Below are 18,813 nucleotides of genomic sequence, written 5' to 3'. Positions count from 1 at the left end.
GTGGAGATTTTCTTTGTTTGACCTTATCACTAAGGCTAGTGACATAATGGGTGACGTTCCAGTTTGTGTACGCTTTCTTTTCGTCAACGGAAATCTTACTATTTTCCATGATTTTAGCCATAGCTACCATTCCCTTTATCAATGAGCTATGACTAAAATCTGGACCACCCATATATGAACTAACGGATCGTCTGAATTTGCTTTGATAGGCATTGGAGAAGATAACAAAATAAGCCCAAGCAGAACCCTCATAAGAAAACGGGAGAACTAAATATGGCATTCCTTTTTCTGTGGTATGTGGCATAAGTCCACACACCCAACAATCAGTCGTATTGATCACTAATTGGTGTTGATGTAATAACTGGACAAAGGAATTGTTATAATATTCAGTTCTTCTAATGAGTTCATGTTGAGGAAGGGTATGAAATAGATGTGGAGAGACAGTAGAAGAAGAAGAAGAGGTAGAAGGAGAGACATCTTTTTGCTGCAGAGCATAAATAATCCAATTTATAAACGCCAAAAGGATACACAATAATATAATAATACATAAGGATATACTAAAACGACTGTACATTAATCTACAGGATTCTTTTTTAATTTAATCTTTTCTCTCTTTTTTGCCTAGTGTAGTTTCCATCTTTCTAATGGATGCTCACGGCAATCTTCCTCAATCACTTAATTATGATTATCTGCCGTCCTATGACACTGCAAGTCCTGCAGGCCTATTGCCACTACTCAGGTCACAATCAAGACTCCTACCGTGACCCTGCAACCTAGAATACTACACAGGAGAGAGAAAAATCTTAAGTGTTCTTTTGTCTAGGTCTCAGATTATAATGTTCTTTATCAGGTACAGTTTGGTCTCGGAACAATGTTGGCAGATTTGTCGTATTCAAGCGACGATGTGGTGTTATCGCTTCCTGAAGAATGTCGTCGTCCTCTTTCTCAGATAGTGTTCCATTCAGGCGTGTATCGCTAAAAGGTATGAATCGTGGAACCTTCTCACTCTCAGAGTCACCAATGCCCCTACGCACCCATTGATCAAAGGGTAGATGCAAAGGCACTTTCTTACAATGCACGCCGTGAATCCAATTTTTCTTTCCTTCGACTTTGACTGCTGTTCTCGTTACTAAAAGCACTAAACGAGGCTCCCTCCACCTGGGCTCCAAATTTTTCGTCCTTTGGAAATTCTTTATACAGACCCAGTCACCTGGTCGGATGGAATGACCTGGGTCTGTGGAAGCCTCCGGTAAAGCACTCTGAACCTGTTGATGGAGAACACGCAATTTAGTTGTAAGTTCATGCAAGTAATCAATCAACATTGGATATGGCAAGTCTGAGTATTTCTTAGGGCGAGGGACTCCCCATATGTTAGCTGGGTGCCCAAAGACCACTTCGTAAGGGCAAAGTCCCAAACGAGAGTGTACAGCAGTTCTGGTGGACAGGAGAGCCAGTGGTAAAGCATCGGGCCAATTAAGTTGTGTACTAGCCTGCACTTTCGCTAGTTTGAGCTTCAAAGTTCCGTTATAGCATTCTACTAAACCTGCTGACTGTGGATGGTTTGCCGCATGGAACTTTTGCTTGATACCAAGACCCGCACAAACTTTTTGCATGACTTGGCCCACAAATTCGCTCCCATTGTCACTCCAGACAATGCGCGGCAAACCAAACCTAGGAAAAAATTCTTTCAGTAGAATTTTGGCTGTGGATAAGGCTGTATTATCTTTTAGAGGGTATGCTTCTATCCATCTAGAAAAGGCGCATACTACCACCAGAACATATTTGAGATTGTTGCATCATTCCATGTGAATGTAACCTATCTGCAACACCTCAAATGGATATGTCGGAGGAGCAAAATAACCCGCTGGAGTTGGGGTTCCCTTTCCTGGGTTGTACATCAAACAAACAATACAATGTTTCACTACATTGTCTGCGCATTTTGGGATTCCTTCATTTTGCCACACTGGAGCCAGAAGCTTGCATATTTCACTTAAGTGAGCTGGACCATGTGCCATAGTAACCACTGGGAGTACATAGGCATCTGGTAACAGCCAACGTTGGTGTTCAGATAATTCCACCCAACAACCCATCTCATCTAACATTCCCGTACTTTCATTCCACTTACTTAATTCTTTCTCTGTAGCCTCTTTCTGAATCGACTTCACACTTTCTACTGTATTCTCATACATTCCTCTTTCTCTGACCCAATTCGCAGGACCCGCCACATACATTCGACTTGTTGCGTCTCTCACTGTCTTTTTCGCTACTTCATCTGCAAATGCATTTCCTCGGCCAACATTATCTGCAATCTTTTTGTGTGCACTACACTTCACAATTGCTATTTGGGTAGGCAACGCAAGTGACTCAAGAAGATCAGTCACCAACTGACGTGTTGTATTTTAGTGCCATGTGAAGTAAGGAATCCCCTCTCTTTCCAAAGACGCCCAAAATTGAACGCTACACCAAAGGCGTATTGACTGTCGGTGTACACGTTCACTCTTTTCCCTTTTGACAATACACATGCTCTCGTTAAAGCTATCAGTTCCGCTGCTTGAGCTGAGTTGTGTCTGATACGTGCTGTTTCCACATCTGTATGTAAAGTAGTTACAGCATAGGCTGAAACAGTATCTCCATTAGGCATTTTAAAACAAGAACCATCTACCCATAGAATTCCATCCGGATTCTCTAGCGGCGTGTCTTTCAAATCAATTCTTCCTTTTGTCTCTTCCTCAGTACGAAAGAAACAATCATGTTGCTCCTCAACACCTTTCTCTTCTGGAAGGGGCAACAGAGTAGCTGGATTTAGGGTATTATATCGTTTGATGTGTACGTGACTAGCCAAAAGCGTCAGCTCGTATTCAGTTAAACGAGCACTCGTAAGGTGCTGCGTTTTTGTTCTGTTTAGCAAAGTATCCACTGCATGTGGTACCATGACAATGAGAGTATTGTCTAGCACCACTCCAGCAGACTGTCGAATAGAAATTGCTGCTGCTGCTGTCGCTTTAAGACAACTAGGCAATGCTTTTGCTACGGGATCTAGCGTAGCCGAAAAATAGGCACATGGACGCTGTTTGTCTCCAAATTGCTGTGTTAAAACTGACAATGCACAACCCTCTCTCTCATGGACATAGCGCGTAAAAGGCTTACTGTAATTAGGAGTACCTAGGACAGGAGCGGAACACAGAGCAGTACGCAAATCAGTAAAACTCCTTTGGCACTCATCAGTCCAAGGAAGAGGCTGAGGTGTATCTTTCAAAGTGAGTGCCAACAAAGACTTGGCCAACAAAGAGAAGTTAGGGATCCACTGCCTGCAATAGGAAGTAATACCCAGAAAGGCACGTACCTCCCTTTGTGTGGATGGCACAGACATTTGCGTAATCACCTGAATTAGTTCTGGGGTTAATCGTCGTCCCTCCTTTGATAGGAGATGACCCAAGTAGGTAACCTCTCGATGGACATATTGCAGTTTGGAAGGTGAAACCTTATGATTCAGATTAAACAAATGGCGTAACAATGCCACAGTCACATTTTTGCAAATATCTTCTGAATCAGCAGCGATCAACAAGTCATCCATGTACTGTATAAGAGCAGCACCAGACGGCAAATGAAAAGAATCAAGATGACATTTTAAAGCTTGGCTGTAAATGGAGGGACTTTCACAATAGCCCTGAGGTGCGCGCTTGAACCGGAAGCTTCGGCATCCAAGAGAGAAGCCAAAAATGTCCCTACTCTCTTCTGCAATGGGAATGCTAAAGAAGGCATTCTTGAGATCGATAACAGAAAACCAAGTCGCTGTGGAAGGTATCATTGTCAATAGAGCAGTGATATCTGGAACGACAGGAAATTGCGGTACAACAATTTTGTTCGAAGATCAATTACGAAACGATATACAGGTGGCTGAGAAGGATCAGTGCGTTTAAGAACAGGAAGAATAGGACTGTTGCATGTGTTTCCTCTCGTTTCTTCAACCACACCCTTCTGAATCAAATCATGAATGATTTCCAAAAGCGCTTTTTCACCTTCAGTGGAAATTCTATACTGCGGAATACGTGGCAATTCAACATTAGGCTTGAGAGTGACAACATAAGGAGGAATTTCAAGACAACGTACATCATTCGGACCCGTGGCCCAAAGCGTTGCCGGAAGAGAAAGCAATTCAGGTGGAAACTGATCTTTGGACAAATACATTGGAGGAATCAGTTTCTGTCCTAAAGTAAGATGTACACCAGAAGGAGAACAATATATTGTAGCATGCATTCTTTTCAATAAGTCCGGACCCAACAGATTCTCACCGCAACCATTCGTCAAAAGAAGTGGCGCTTCCAAATCATAAGGGGCAATTGAAATAGGCAAAGGGCAAGAAACCGGATTACGAACAGGGGCACCAGAGAATCCTACAGATACATTTGTTAAACCAGACAAAGGTGCCCCAGGGAGTTTAGAATGAATGATAGAACTTCTCATCGCCCCAGTATCTATGATTCATGATGCAAGCGTCAACTGTCTGTGATAATTCTTTATAATAACCCGCAGGGTTTTTACGAGGATCTGGTAGAGTCTGTTTAAGGGCCAAAACTTCAGATCTCTTCCATGGGACATGTACCCATATACGTTGAAAATGAGCGGGAATAACTGGATTAGCACTTACTGCTGCAACCTCTTCCTTCCATACTGGAGGGACCTCTCTCATGGGATAATTTTTCAGTGTCAGTCTAACCGACGGATCGGAATCAAGGAAATTCGGAGAGGACAATAAGTTTCTAAAGGAAATAAGTGTCCTTACAGCGTTTTCAACTTTGGAACCCACAATAAGACCTTTATCAAAGTCAGCCTGAACATCTAACAGACCCTGTGGAACCAAATTCAAATTCACATCCTCCCATTCTTTAATGAGAATATCACACATTACATCGAAAACATATCTTTGCGTGGGTGCATTCCATTGTGAGAAGGTAGGCATAATATCAGGCACACTGTATTGGGGACCCTTTTTGATCCATTTATGTGCGAGAGAGTCCAACCTTTCTCGTTCTTCAGAATCTGGGAACTGACTACGAGACTGTCTTCGAGCAAAAGCCGGAGACACATTTAAAGCTTCAAAGAAAGGAGATAGAATACCAGTGACAGTGTCCGTGAGTCGCTTACGCATAGACGGAGAATTGGACATAAGAATAGGAGACAAGGTATTAGGCGAACTAACAGAAGGAGAACCGGTAATTGCAGGAGGTGCAGAAGGCAAAGAAGATCGAAGATCAGGTGATGAGGGCAAAGAAGTCGAAGTTAATGGTAAAAACTGGCAGAGGCGGTAATACTGGAGGAGGCAAATGTGGAAGAGCCGGAACAGGCAGAGGTATTGCTGGCGGCTGAACAGCCTGTAACAACTGGGGTGCATTGGCACCTTGTGCATAGGGCGGAGGCAATCTCAATAAATGAGACATTAGGGGATCTTCTTCTAAATCTCTCTTGTTATCGGAAGGGGAAACAGGCAACACCGGATAGCATTTATGTATCGCCATACGATGCTGTCTCTCTGAGACTTCCGTCGCATTATCAATTTCATCATCTTTAAATCGTTGGGCAGCCTGTATAATTGTCATAACCTGTGCTTTCCTATCTCGTTTTGCTTGCTTAATTTCTTTCTGTTTGGCTTCCTTGTGCCAAAGGCGGAAAGAGTAAAACATTGCCGGCCGGGCTTTTCTTTTGAATAAAACTGCTTCTAAATTATCTAGCACATTAGGCTCAAAACTACCATTTTCTGGCCATTTTAGAACACCATCTTTCTTCGTGTATCGGGTCCATGCCTCGTTAAAGGCAATGGGGCCAATACCATGTTTTCAATAGAGCTCGTATGTGGGAGTTCCAACCGAAGGAATCGGACAAGAGTCCTCAAGCCGGGAGTCCCTATTACAACCAAAGCAACAAAATTTTCCAAACTTAGTCAGACCAGGCTTCTCGTGATTTCACCGGACTGTTCACAAACTTCAAGGGGGTAAAACTCAGTTTACGCAGCACAAATGCACTTACCCCTCGGCTTCGGCTATTGCAATAGTCGAATCTAAGGACCAAAGGAACAAAAGGAAACTAAGGAACAAAATTGTGGGAGCGACCCACCAAATACTTAACTAAGGATGTCTTCTCACGCCAACAGAGGCCCGTCTATCGTCTTGCCTTACCATACATCACAAAAGGAAGGGCCAAGGCAGGGCGGCAGTCAGGGCAGCAGTCGTCAGTAGCCGTCAGGAAGGAGTAACCACACTGAAAAAGACCTTCGGACCACTTTCGACATACAGGGGTCGCTTGACGTGGCTCGCGAATCCTCCAGAATTTTCTTGCGGGGTTCCTCACGACCTTCAGGCAGAACCGGTACCACTGAAGCCGCCCCACGTTGGGCGCCAGTTGAAGAACCAGAACCTTTTGGGCCTGGCGGCGCAGGGTACGCCTTAATCTCCGGGGTTCTCCTGCTCAGCTACACAGAGACACGGGACACTCTGTCAGGAGTTAGAAGATCGGATTTATTAGCTGCAGCTAGTACAGTTATCCCAGAAGTACACAAGGTAGGTTCTCAGGAGACTGCCACTTCACTCCGTGGCGCACAATCTTATATAGCACATAGGTGAAATATACATTAACCACATACACACCCAGAACATATAAGGAAGAGCCAATTAGAAAAGTTGGAAAACAGGACAGAACCAATAGAAAAAGTTTGAAAACAAAGTGTCAGATGACTCGAGGAAACCTCTCCTCCAACTGTGTTTGTCACCCCTCCCTCAAACTAATTCATTAACAGATCTGCAACTAACTTGCAGGTGGCGAGATACGTTTGTGTGTGTTGGAGGACAGTTGTGAAACGAGAGAATGCTAGCAGAGGACAGCGAAGGCCAGACGATAAGATAAAGTCGGAAAAGAAGTGTGAACCAACAGATATTTGAGACGGGGATTAGAAAAACCAGACAGGGATTAGTGTTCTCGGCCAGTCCTAACACCAGCTTTGTAAATAGAGGCAGAAGGCTTATTTCGACACGAAGCTGCAGGAAAAGCAGAATAGACTTTGTTCGCCGTGCTGCCTGAGTGAAGGCAACACAAAATGGCGGCGGAGCACAAAATGGCGGGTCGATTCGATCACGATCGAAAATCGAGTTTTCTCACAATCTGAGTGTGCCTTCATCAATGCATCAATTGCCTGAACTCCGATTAGGGAGGCTTAGTCATCTGGCACCAATGTGCACTAGTCATTGTGCCCCAAAGTACAACATGGTGGGTGGCATGGGCTCATGGCCATTGTGTAATGCCATGTTGTAGTCTGTGTCTGTGTTGTCCCGTACTGCTCCATCCAGATCTGTCAGTGGCAACAAGTAGTGTGCCCCCATCATGGCCCTAGGTGTGCTCAGAGCTATTCGTGTGTCTGGTTGAACTGAGCCACTAGCAGGGTGTTGTGCTGTGTGGTCATCACGTGGCTCACTCATGCTTGAATTTCCAGTTTCCACGCACTGTTTGAGTCAATATAGTGAGTTAGGACAATGTGATTGCACAGGGTGGTGTGCAACATGTAGATTTAGCCATCTTCTGTGATGCTTTGCTTGCATATGTTTGTCATGTTGCTGCCACTGAACGGACCCTACATCTCTCTCTCTCTCATGCAGCATCTCCTGTGGTCACGGAGGGACAGGAGACGGACACCAGTGGGGGTGAAACAAGCACAACAGCCGCACAGGAGCCCAGTGACACAGATGTGACCAGCGCCTCGGAGGGGGACAGGAGTCCGCTGGAGGAATCCCAGCCTGAGACGCAAAGTTCCACGTCATCTGATGCCAGCGGTGATGCATCCAAGTTGGCGGGCACAGAGAACGGGTACTCTGCATCATCTTCCACCACACAGCGGCCAGTGCCCACCCTCCCAGCCACTTCCTCTGGTGCTGCCTGTGTCCGCCTCAGTAAGAGGGCAAGAGTGTCCTTCACCCCTGGCACCGCTGCCCCTGCCCCCCCTGCTGCCATCAGTGCTGAGTCTGTGGACCTTTTGCGCCAGCTGTGTGTAAGCTAGGGGTGGGCAGAATTTGTGTAGTTGCCCTATGCAAATTATCGCAAAATTGCTCTAAATCTCCGCGAGCACGCCGAACTTTCGCGAAGACGCGGAGATTGCTTTTCCTGCCCATTCGCGATGTGTTTTTGCGTGCTCGCGGGGAAATATATCTCTAACTTGCCCATGTGGTCGCTAATGGGCGCGGCCATCTTGCTCACGATGCTTATTTCCTGTTCCGGGTCAAATGACGTGTTCGCGATCGCAAAATCTCGCAGTATAACGCGACGGACTATCAACAATCCAACATCTCGTGGTGCCCGTGAACGGATAGGAAAACTTGTCGGTGAACACATGGATCCAGTAAGTCACTACCGCGCGTGCGAGAATGCATTTTTAAAGAGCGAAGAAGAAAATACATCCGCTTTCGCAGCGGATCGCCGAAGTTTCGACATCTCCGTGTTTTCGGCGGAACGCAGAAATGCCAAAACTTTGCAACTTCCGCGAGCGGAACGGAAATCTTTGCCCAGGCCTAGTGTAGGCCAGACAGCTCTCTTCAATGCCTTCTTTGACCAAGACAAAAAATTGGAGGGCATACATTCTGACGTGGGTGGGCTGCACCGGACTGTCCAGGCTTTGTCCTCCACAGTGACATCTGTCCTTAAACAGCCACACACTCACAGTCCAACTCCGGTCCCTTTGTCCACCCCCCTGGCAGTAGCCACATCTGACGATAGTGACCACGGTCCACATACATCAAAGTCACGATACGGGACACGAAGCACACAGCAGCAGCAACCCAAGCGGTCCCGGGCGCAGACACCATCCCCACAGAAGACCAAAGCCACCCCAGAGCGCAGGGAGAAAAGCCCGTCAGGCGACACCAGGGGACAAAAAGCAAAGCAGCAGACCTCAGGCACACATGCCTCAGAGGCATCCCCATCCAAGGACTCTCCCTAAAGCATCTCGCAAAGAGAAGCATACAGTTTCTCTGCCCACAGAGGAGGTGGTGCATGCCAAGGGTACACCTAGGAAGGACTCCAAGGCAGATTCACCCACCACCTCGACTCCCATTCCAAGCCCAGTGAAGCAGGGGAAGGAGGGCACTATAGGGGTGACACCTAGTAAACAGGGAAAGGGGGGTAGAGGCGAAGCCAGGCGAAGCGTTCCGCTGGATCCAGCACATCTCCAGAGGGGGTGCCAGCGTCTTCACCTGATGCAGCTTTGGTGGTGAGTGTTCCTGTTGTGCTCACACCACTTCCCATTGATCCAAAGTCAGGCAGGCCATTTAGGATCCCCAAGAAGTGGAAGGCACCCCTCCACAATCTCCCAGCCACACTGTGTCTCCCGTCTGCATGACTCCGCCTCCACGTGCCAATACACCACCTGGTCCAAGGAGCCCTCCAGCTTGCCAAACCACTGATAGCTCTACCTCAGCTGGTCCGCTCTCTCCCCCGTCAAGTGCCCCAACGGTCCCCGAGACACAGCCAGCTCCAAGTCCGCATCACAGCCAAGTCTGAGTGGTAGTCACCCTCACACACCCGTCTCTCACACAGGTGGGCCTGTACTGCACATTGTTACCCCCTGACTGTGTTGCTGACCATGGAAAGGTACAGTCACACACATTCCCTGTGCAGCTTCTCGAGGACATACTCTGCACTTAGCCCTGGCCACTGGCCTTGTTTTTCACTGCTGTTTTGCCCTTGCCTGTGTAGCTTCTCATGGACATACTCTGCACTTCACCCTGGCCACTGGCCTTGTTGTTCACTGCTGTTTTGTCCTTGCCTGTGCAGCTTCTCATGGACATACTCTGAACTTAGCCCTGGCCACTGACCTTGTTGTTCACTGCTGTTTTGCCCTTGCCTGTGCAGCTTCTCGTGGACATGCTCTGCATTTTGTGCCTTACTCTTGTCTTCTCATGGTGCCTATCTGTGCAATATGTGAATAAAGACAGTTGCTCCTGTTGTCTATTTTGTCAGTGTCCTTACTGAATAATGTTCTTTTGCTGTGTGTATATGGTTTACTCTGCCACATGGTCTGTGTGCCACTTCAACATAGTCAATGTTTGGGCTCACTTACTCTATTTTTTACAGGGGTGACAGGGTCTTCAGTTCTTCCTGACCCAGATACTTGTGGGGGCAATGGTGTAAATTAATTTTGTTATTGTGTTCATGTTGGCTATATTGTACACATGTCAGGTTGGGGGGCACTGCCAGCACAGAGTGGGTTTCTGCACACAGTATTGCAGGCAGGCTGGCCAGGTTCATCATGTATGTGTATTCTTCCTTTATGTGTGACCAGTGGTGTATGTGTGTGGTCATCTTGTGATGGCCAGTCATCCTAGTCCCACGGCTTACTTTCCATGTGTGCTCGTGGATGGTCAGGAAGTATGCAGTGTGAAGGGGTGAGTTTGTGGGTAGTGTTGATGTGTGCATGCCCCTGCATTGTCAACTACACACATGTGTCACCCAGGAGTTGTATGCCTCTTGTTTTGATTGTTAAGCCCTGTGGATGTGGTTGTATGCACATGTGTGAGCTGTATGTTGTGCACTGTGCAGTGTGTTGTTGTGTCCTTGCAGTTCTGTCTGACTCCTACTTGTTGTTTTTGTCACTTGTGAGTATGCAGAGTGTGAGACTGGCAAGTCAGTGTTGTGTTTTGTTGCACATCCATGTGTCTTGTTACTGTTTGTGGAGACTCTGCAGACCTGTTATTCCACACTGCCATTGTGGTTGTGTTTTCTCATGCATTGCTGTCACATGGTGCCTTCTTGCCTCCTGTATGGCATGTTGTGTGTGTTGCATCAAAAACGTGACCTGTGGTTTACAAGTCACAAAAGAGTTGCACAGCCTTATGCACATGTGTGATCAAAATTATCCACGTACTCAGTCAGTATTCCAAAACGTTTAATCTTATTTATTTAATGTTGTTGACAAAACTTGTCCATCACGTCAAAGGTGCGAGGTTCCATTGTTTCATGCTTTATATTTGCACAGGAATTGCCCATCCGGGCCTATTCACAGGCACGTTATGAATCTCGAATCCTCCGTCACATTTTACTTTCACCCAATGCATTTCGGTCATACAGTGACCTTCGTCAGGGGGTTCTACAAATGTATTAGAGTATGTGGATAATTTTGATCACACATGTGCATAAGGCTGTGCAACTCTTTTGTGACTTGTAAACCACAGGTCACGTTTTTGATGCATTTACATAAGCGCACCTGGGACGGGGCGCATAGTGGGCCCGATTCACAGAACAAACTTAAGACAAAATCCTAAACTTAGTACCATTTTGGTATTCACAGAATGCACTTACTACTTCTGGTATTCACAGAATGAACTTACTACTTTTTCGATTCACAGAATAAACTTACTACTTTTGCTATTCACAGAATGGATTTACGACTACTAAACTTACGTCCGCACTCGGGCCGGAAATTCCGGCCCGGAGGCGGAGCTTCCGGCCCGGAGGCGGGGCTTCCGGGCCGGAGGCGGAGCTTCTGGCCCGAAGGTGGGGATTCCGGCCAGTGACGGAGATTTAGCCATGGCCAAAATCTCCACCTGTGGTCCGGAAGCTCCGCCTCCGGGCCGGAAGCTCCACCTCCGGGCCGGAAGCTCCACCTCCGGGCCGGAATTTCCGGCCCGAGTGCGGACGTAAGTTTAGTAGTCGTAAATCCATTCTGTGAATAGCAAAAGTAGTAAGTTTATTCTGTGAATCGAAAAAGTAGTAAGTTCATTCTGTGAATACCAGAAGTAGTAAGTGCATTCTGTGAATACCAAAATGGTACTAAGTTTAGGATTTTGTCTTAAGTTTGTTCTGTGAATCGGCCCCTAAGAGTGCATGCACGCCAAACTTGAGAACTGTAAAGGTAAAACATGGATTGAACACGAGACGCAAAAAGGGTGTGCTTCAGTTTAACTTCTAGTGATGTTGTGTGTGTTGTCATACCATCCCCTATCTGTGCTTCAGATGCCTACTCATTGTGGGTCTGCACTCCCTCTCTTTGTGTATGGTACACTCCTGCCATGTCCCCTACTGACATGCAGTACACTTCACTTTGGTGTGAGCTGCCCCCTTGGTTTACATGCTCGTGTGCCTTCCCATCACTTCATTTGTGACAGCTTTGTGGTGCAGTTCTTTGGCCAGGATCCATGTGTCACTCAGTGATGTTCTTGTGCTGTTTGGCAGTCATGCTTGCTCCTATGCAGTTCAACTGTGTGTGCTGTCTAGTCCTTTGGTCAAGTTGTTTCCACCTTTGTGTCCCAGACTTGTGCATCTGTTGGTGTTGAGTTGGATGTATGTGTGTTGGCTGTGTAATTGCTTCACTTCCTGGGTGTGCTGTTGTCTTTGTGCTGTGCTGACTGGTGTTGTGTGAGTTGATGTTCTGTCACTCATGTCTGTGTGTGGCTGGTATGCTTGGTGTGCACACACTGCTTGTTGTGCATGCAGTGATGTGTGTGTATGTTGCGTTGTCATTGCCTGGTGTCCATCCCCTGATGTCCAGACAAACGTATTATGAACTAAAATGTCAACAAATATTGTCCGTTACAAAAAATAAATACCTGTCTTCTAAAATATAAAATGTTAAAAAATATAATATATGTGAATAAACATATATCCCAATTATTTTTTGTTTTAAGAAGAAAAATGTGTATTTATTTTGCATGTTTCCTGACTTGTATAATGTGGCCTTAATAAAATAAAGATCATTTAAAAATGTGAAAAAGAAAAAAGTGTTATTCTTTTTCTATTCAATTATTATTATTAAATATTTTCCTTATATGTATATTTAAATGTAATGTATAAGTTTTTTAAACTAATATATATCATCTCAATATATCATAAACATACACTGAGTGAACATTAAAGATATATATTTTACTATTCCCACTCCAGTTAGTACTAAGTCAGGGAAGATGCTGGACACTAAAGAAATATAATTTACTATTACCACTCTAATTAATATATAGTCAGGGAAGGTGCTGGACATTAAAGATATATAATTTACTATTCCCACTCCAGTTAATATTAATTCAAGGAAGGTGCTGGACACTGAGGGGCTGATTCCGATTTCGGTCGGAAGGGCTCCGAACGATGGTCGGAGCCCTTCCGACCGAATCGGAAGGCGTTGGCCGGATTCCTTTCTGACCGAGCCATTCTGATGGGCTCGGTCGGAAAGGAATCCGACTTGGATTTCTGGATTGCGTACTACAGGCTAGGAGAGCCCGTCTGCCGTCCGGAGATCCCTCAGGACTCCCCTGGCCGCCTCTTTGCGACCGAGGGAGTACGATGGCAGGTTTTCAGTGCCTTTTCGTGCCGGCAAAAAAAGGCAGTCGGGAACTGTCTTTGGGGGCCCCCAGTGGGGCCTCCATTGGTGTGAGGCTGCCGAATGGTGGCCTGGAGGCACCTATGGTGCCCCTCTGTGTATCCCTGCACCCGGTGGCAGGCACCTTGGAGTGCCGGCCACAGGGTGCAGGGATGAACTGCACCCCTGTTTTTCGCACTGCAAGCATGCATTCCACTCGGAATGCATGCTTGCATTGTGAAGTATACGAATGCGACCGAACCCTGTTCGGTCGCATCGTACTTGCAGGGCATTAACCGATGACAGCAGGTCTGTCGGTTACGGCTCCTGACCGATGTCAGACGGACCTGAGTCCGTCCGACATCGGAATCAGCCCCTAAACCTATATAATTTTCTATTCCCACTCCAGTTAGTATTAAGTCAGGGAAGGTGCTGGACAATAAAGAGATATAATTTACTATTCCCATTCCAATTAGTAATAATGCAGGGAAGGTGCTGGACACTAAACCTATATCTATATATATATATATATATATATAATCTTTATTGCTTGATTAGTTAAAATCAGTGCAATCACAACATCTTATATCTCCAACACACATTTACATTATAAACAACAAAACATCATCTCATCACAGAATACTAAAAACTGTCCCATAAATACAATTTAAAAACTAATCGATAAGCCCAAATCTAGCAACTTTGCATTGTTAATCACAGAATATTATTGCACATTATACATTTTAAAGTGACGGTGTGCATTACATACTATTTCCATGGATATAGCAGAGAAATAATCTAACCAATTAACATTAATTTCCCCTTCCTTTCGAAGTGCTAATGTGCAAAAAATGCATCAGTTTTCTGCGATGATAACCCAGCTATTGTTACATTTTGAATTAATACCATCGCAACAAAAATTATTAAATAATAGAATTTATAAGCCATTAAAACTAAAAGCACCAAGGCCATAAAATTAGAGAGGATCTGCCCTATATTAGACATTTTTCAACTGCCATTAAAATTTTTACCAATTGACATTGTAATGGAACCGATTCACCAGACAATGACATGATTAATGCCTGTCGGGCAGATCTAACACCACTCATCAGAAAATAAGGTCTCAAAACTAAACGTCTAAGATTAATCAGCTTCGGGCATACACATATTATATGTACAAGAGTTTCCTGTGGCCATCCACAAAATCTACAATTAAAATCCAGCCACTGTTTGATCCAAGATCGAGTGCCCTCCATTGTTGGGTTTATACCCATAAGTAGCCTTAAAAACATTTTTTTAAACTTTACGGAAATTAAAACATTTAAATACAGCTGAACACGTGGGGATTGGTATGAGTTGATCACATACCATGCATAGTTTTTCTCAGCTAATGCAATTTTATCCAATTTAAACGATTCAACTTTAATATGCTTTTTTAAAATTAATTTATAGTTGGGCATTTCCAAAGTTGGCAGTTCAATTTGCAGGCCGATATCTCGAAAGGCAGTTAAAATATAAGCTCTCCATTTAACCGTGTAAGCAGATTTATCAATTTCTTGCCAACAAATATTCCCTAAAGAAGCAGGGGCTGATGTTGACAATGCAGCCGTACATTTTCGGCAAGATCCTTTTGTTACCAAGCACTGTCTTTGGAGACCGAATTCCAATCTAATTGCTGCTTGACACACTGACCTGGCAATTCCAAAGGTTGCTTTAAAAACCTTAACAATCAATAAGTCAAGCACCTTCACATCTTTTCCTCTAGTAATCGGGGAACCATAAATGAGGGTAGGTTGTAACTTGGCTTTGATTACTTTAAGAATAAACTCATATGATTGATTAAACATTTAAAAGCATGGATCAATGTCACAGCCTTAGCCCTTAGATCTTTGAGGTGAAATTTAAAAGACATGTGATTGTCAAGTATCACCCCTAAGTATCTATACGTCTTAACAATATCAATTGTACCTGCTCTGGCCTTCCAGGGATTAAACTTCTGTTTGACTGCACCGATCTTCATCACTTTAGTTTTTTTAACATTCAGTTCAAGGCCATTCTGTTGTGTATAATCATCAAAGGCAGTAATAAGTCTTTGTAGGCCGATAGGAGTATGGCTCACAAGAATCCTATCATCAGCATACTGGAGGTAGTTAATTTGCACTCCCCCCATCCTAGGAACATGCCCATTCACAACATCCCAATGCTGATAAAGGTCTGATAAAAATAAATTAAATAAGCAGGGGTCAAGAACACAGCCCAGCTTCAGGCCATTATATGTTCTAATCTTCCTTGATAAAGAATTACCCTCCCCAATCTTAACTTGAACCCAAGTGTTGGTCTACAGAAGTATAATAGCTTTCAACAATTTCTTTGGGATTCCCAGATCTGACAATTTTTTCCATAATAAATTTCGAGGCACAGAGTCGAAGGCTGCCTTAAGATCAATAAAAGCAATATATAAATTTTGCTTATTCAAGACAGCCTTCTCCGCAAGCAAGGTTAGAGCCAACAAATTAGTGATAGTGGATTGACCTTTCTGGAAACCAGTCTGATTAAATGGGATAATACTCTCCTTCATAGCCCAGTCTTCCAATTCTATTAGGAGACAAGAAGCAAGCACCTTTGCATCGACATCGTTCAACGAGATTAGTCGATAATTAGCGGGGTTTGACACTTGGCCGCTTTTATAAATTAGTTGCACTATGCTTCCTTGCCATGACTCCGGAACAACCCCTAATGTCAAAACTTCCCTAAATAAATTATGCAAAATGCCGGCCCACAGATCACTATTAACACGAAACAGGACATTTGGTAGCCCATTAGGTCCCGGGGCTCCATTTGCTCGCAGCCCACGTAACAGGGTCAATACTTGATTACAGCTTGGAATTTCTAAATTGAAATTTGAATCAGGACTAGAATCAATAACATGATCATTAGAGTTCAATATCGAGACACTCTCCATTCCCCGCATTGGTTAGTGATATATTATTTACCCCACCTAAAGCAAACCTGTCTGGGTGTTTTGCCACCCGACCCAATACACCATACAAATTGGTTATGAAAATTACCCAACTGGGTTCATTTATAGAAAAGCCCTACAGCCTCCCCTTTCGAGGTTATTAATAACCCCCCAAAATTTTCTTGCATTATTTTGCTTAGTGGCGGATAGTAAGCTATTCCATAGCCCAATTTCATATTTAAGTTTTGCTTTCCATATTTCTTGTTTGCAGGTCTTCTTAAGTTTCTTCAGGTTTTCTTTATACACTGGGTAGGTCTGACAAAATCTACGGGTGTATGCCTCACGGACAACTCTATTGAGTACTTTCTTTAACTTTAATAGTTTGGGGGAAAACCATGTTTTATGTATATTCAGATTGGTGGTAATTTTCCTAGTCTTTCCAGATGAAAATTTCCCCACGATAGACTCTGTGATAAAATTCCATTTATTAATCATATTCATGTCACCCTGGATACCCTGATCACTTTCCTTAATCAATGCCTCAGCTGTTTGCATAATATCCTCCTTTTTGGCTAAATTCCATACCTGCCTCCTCAGGTTATATGCAGAACATGCCATGTTGGGGAGATCCTTAGATTTTAGAAGACATTCTACCAAAAAATTAAATTTTACAACCTGGGGGTTGTGATCACTTTCTGGCCGGCCGATTACATTATATTCAGACAAATGTAATCTCAGATTGTCTGAAATAAATGTATAATCGATAATTGAACCTTGCTTAGAGTTTTTAAACGTGGGAGTAGATCTAGATTTTTATTTTAACTGGCTGGTTCCAGCCTTGGACATAATGTCACAGCAGTCCTTAGCTAAACCTCCTGATCTGAGTACCGAAATAATTGCAAATTAAAATCACCTGATACTTTTAAGCCAGCATGTAGTTATTGGAGTATTAATACACTCGGAAGGATATACAGCTGTGCAGACTTATTTTTACTAGTACTCAGATACACATTAAGAAAAAGTAACCTTAACTCAGAGGTATTTACCACAAGGCATTGTAACCAACCCAAATTAAAATCTACCACTTCCACAGCTAGGTTTAAATTAGCCGCGATATAACACGACAATCCACATTTTGCATGGCCAAAGTTATTGGTTTTTACTGCTGGAATACTATATTCATTAAATCCGGAAAAAGGAGTCATTTGTTCACACCAATTTTTCTTGGAATAATAAAAATGCAAATGAATTTAAAAATGATATCGTATCTGGATCAGACAATAAATGATGCAAACCGTGGACATTCCAGGAGCATAGACTTATTTCATTTATATTATCTTTAGTAGCTCCGGTTGTTCAATTACTGTCTCCACGGGGCACCTTTGCCAATGATGCTGGCAACCAAGACCAGTCCTCCATTCCCACATTGTTTTTAGGTAACCACTCGCAAAGATGGCCCCCTGACTGGGTATTGGAAATTAACAAACCAGAGCTGCAAGATTGGTTATTTGATGGGCCCACTGCACCTCTAAGTACTGGATTTGACTTTTTACTTTCAACAATTTTACAACCCATATCCATCTTAAGGGCCAATACCTTCAAGTTCGGGGGATATTGTACACTGGCCCAGATCTCGACCTTGATTCCACAGTCCATAAAATTCAACCTAGATCCTAAAATCTTCGTAACAATATCACTCGAGGACCAAGTTGTAATAGTGGACTCCCGAGGAGTGTTGGGCTGTACCTGTCTAAATTGTACTGACACCAAATCAGAAGATTTAATAAATGCTAAATCAGGGATAGTTGAAATGATTTTCAATAATAAACCCCGGTTGAGGCTATCCTAGGATCCCTGGGATTCATACAATGGGTGCATTACTAATTTGGTGTCCCCGTTTATACAACTATCGTCTTGTCTGCCACACAAGGGGCTTAATAAACCTGAGTTAATTTCTTTAGATAAAATAGATTTAGAGAATATTTGTAGTGGGGGTTGACTCTGGGCAATGATAGGTTCTAGTATTTCTACCATACTCGACCGATTCCGTGTATCAACAACATTATCTTTGAGCAAAAGTCCTAACCCCTGAGGTATATTATCCAATTTTATTACACATTCCTTATTGACGTCTACCAAATCCGATTTTATTATATCATTTGGTTTGGGAACCTCAGTCTTATTACTATTTATAGGTCCCTGATTGTTATCCCTCATAGGGAATGGCAGTGCTATAGAAGAATCCCCACCTGCTACAACGGTGGCCTGCGGTGGGCATTTCTTAACGGCTGGTTTAAATATAGGGTAATACTCCCTAGACTTTGCTGCTATAGCTGCTAACGCAACTGCACTTCTGGCCTTATTCCGCTCTTTCCGCAGCCTTTTCCTTGAGCGTTTAGATAACGGAGGACAATCATTTATACCTTCCCCTGGACTTATACACAGTGGTTTGGCTGTGAGTAGTGGCTTGCCTTTCTTAGGTCCATTGGAGGCCTGGCCATCATCTACATGTACATCTAGACACTTGCTG

General features: G+C 44.0%; 1 protein-coding gene across 1 annotated transcript in view; it reads left to right on the top strand.

Moving 5' to 3' along the window:
• The window catches only part of LOC146808710 (cell adhesion molecule CEACAM7-like), a 202,191-nt gene that overhangs the window by 144,166 nt on the left and 39,212 nt on the right, over nucleotides 1–18,813 (top strand). The window lies entirely within an intron of this gene.

This window comes from Triturus cristatus, chromosome 7 (assembly GCF_964204655.1).
Source record: "Triturus cristatus chromosome 7, aTriCri1.1, whole genome shotgun sequence".
Taxonomy (NCBI): Eukaryota; Metazoa; Chordata; class Amphibia; order Caudata; family Salamandridae; genus Triturus; species Triturus cristatus.
The sequence above is the reverse complement of the archived record's forward strand: the minus strand, read 5'-3'. Positions and strand labels throughout refer to the sequence as shown.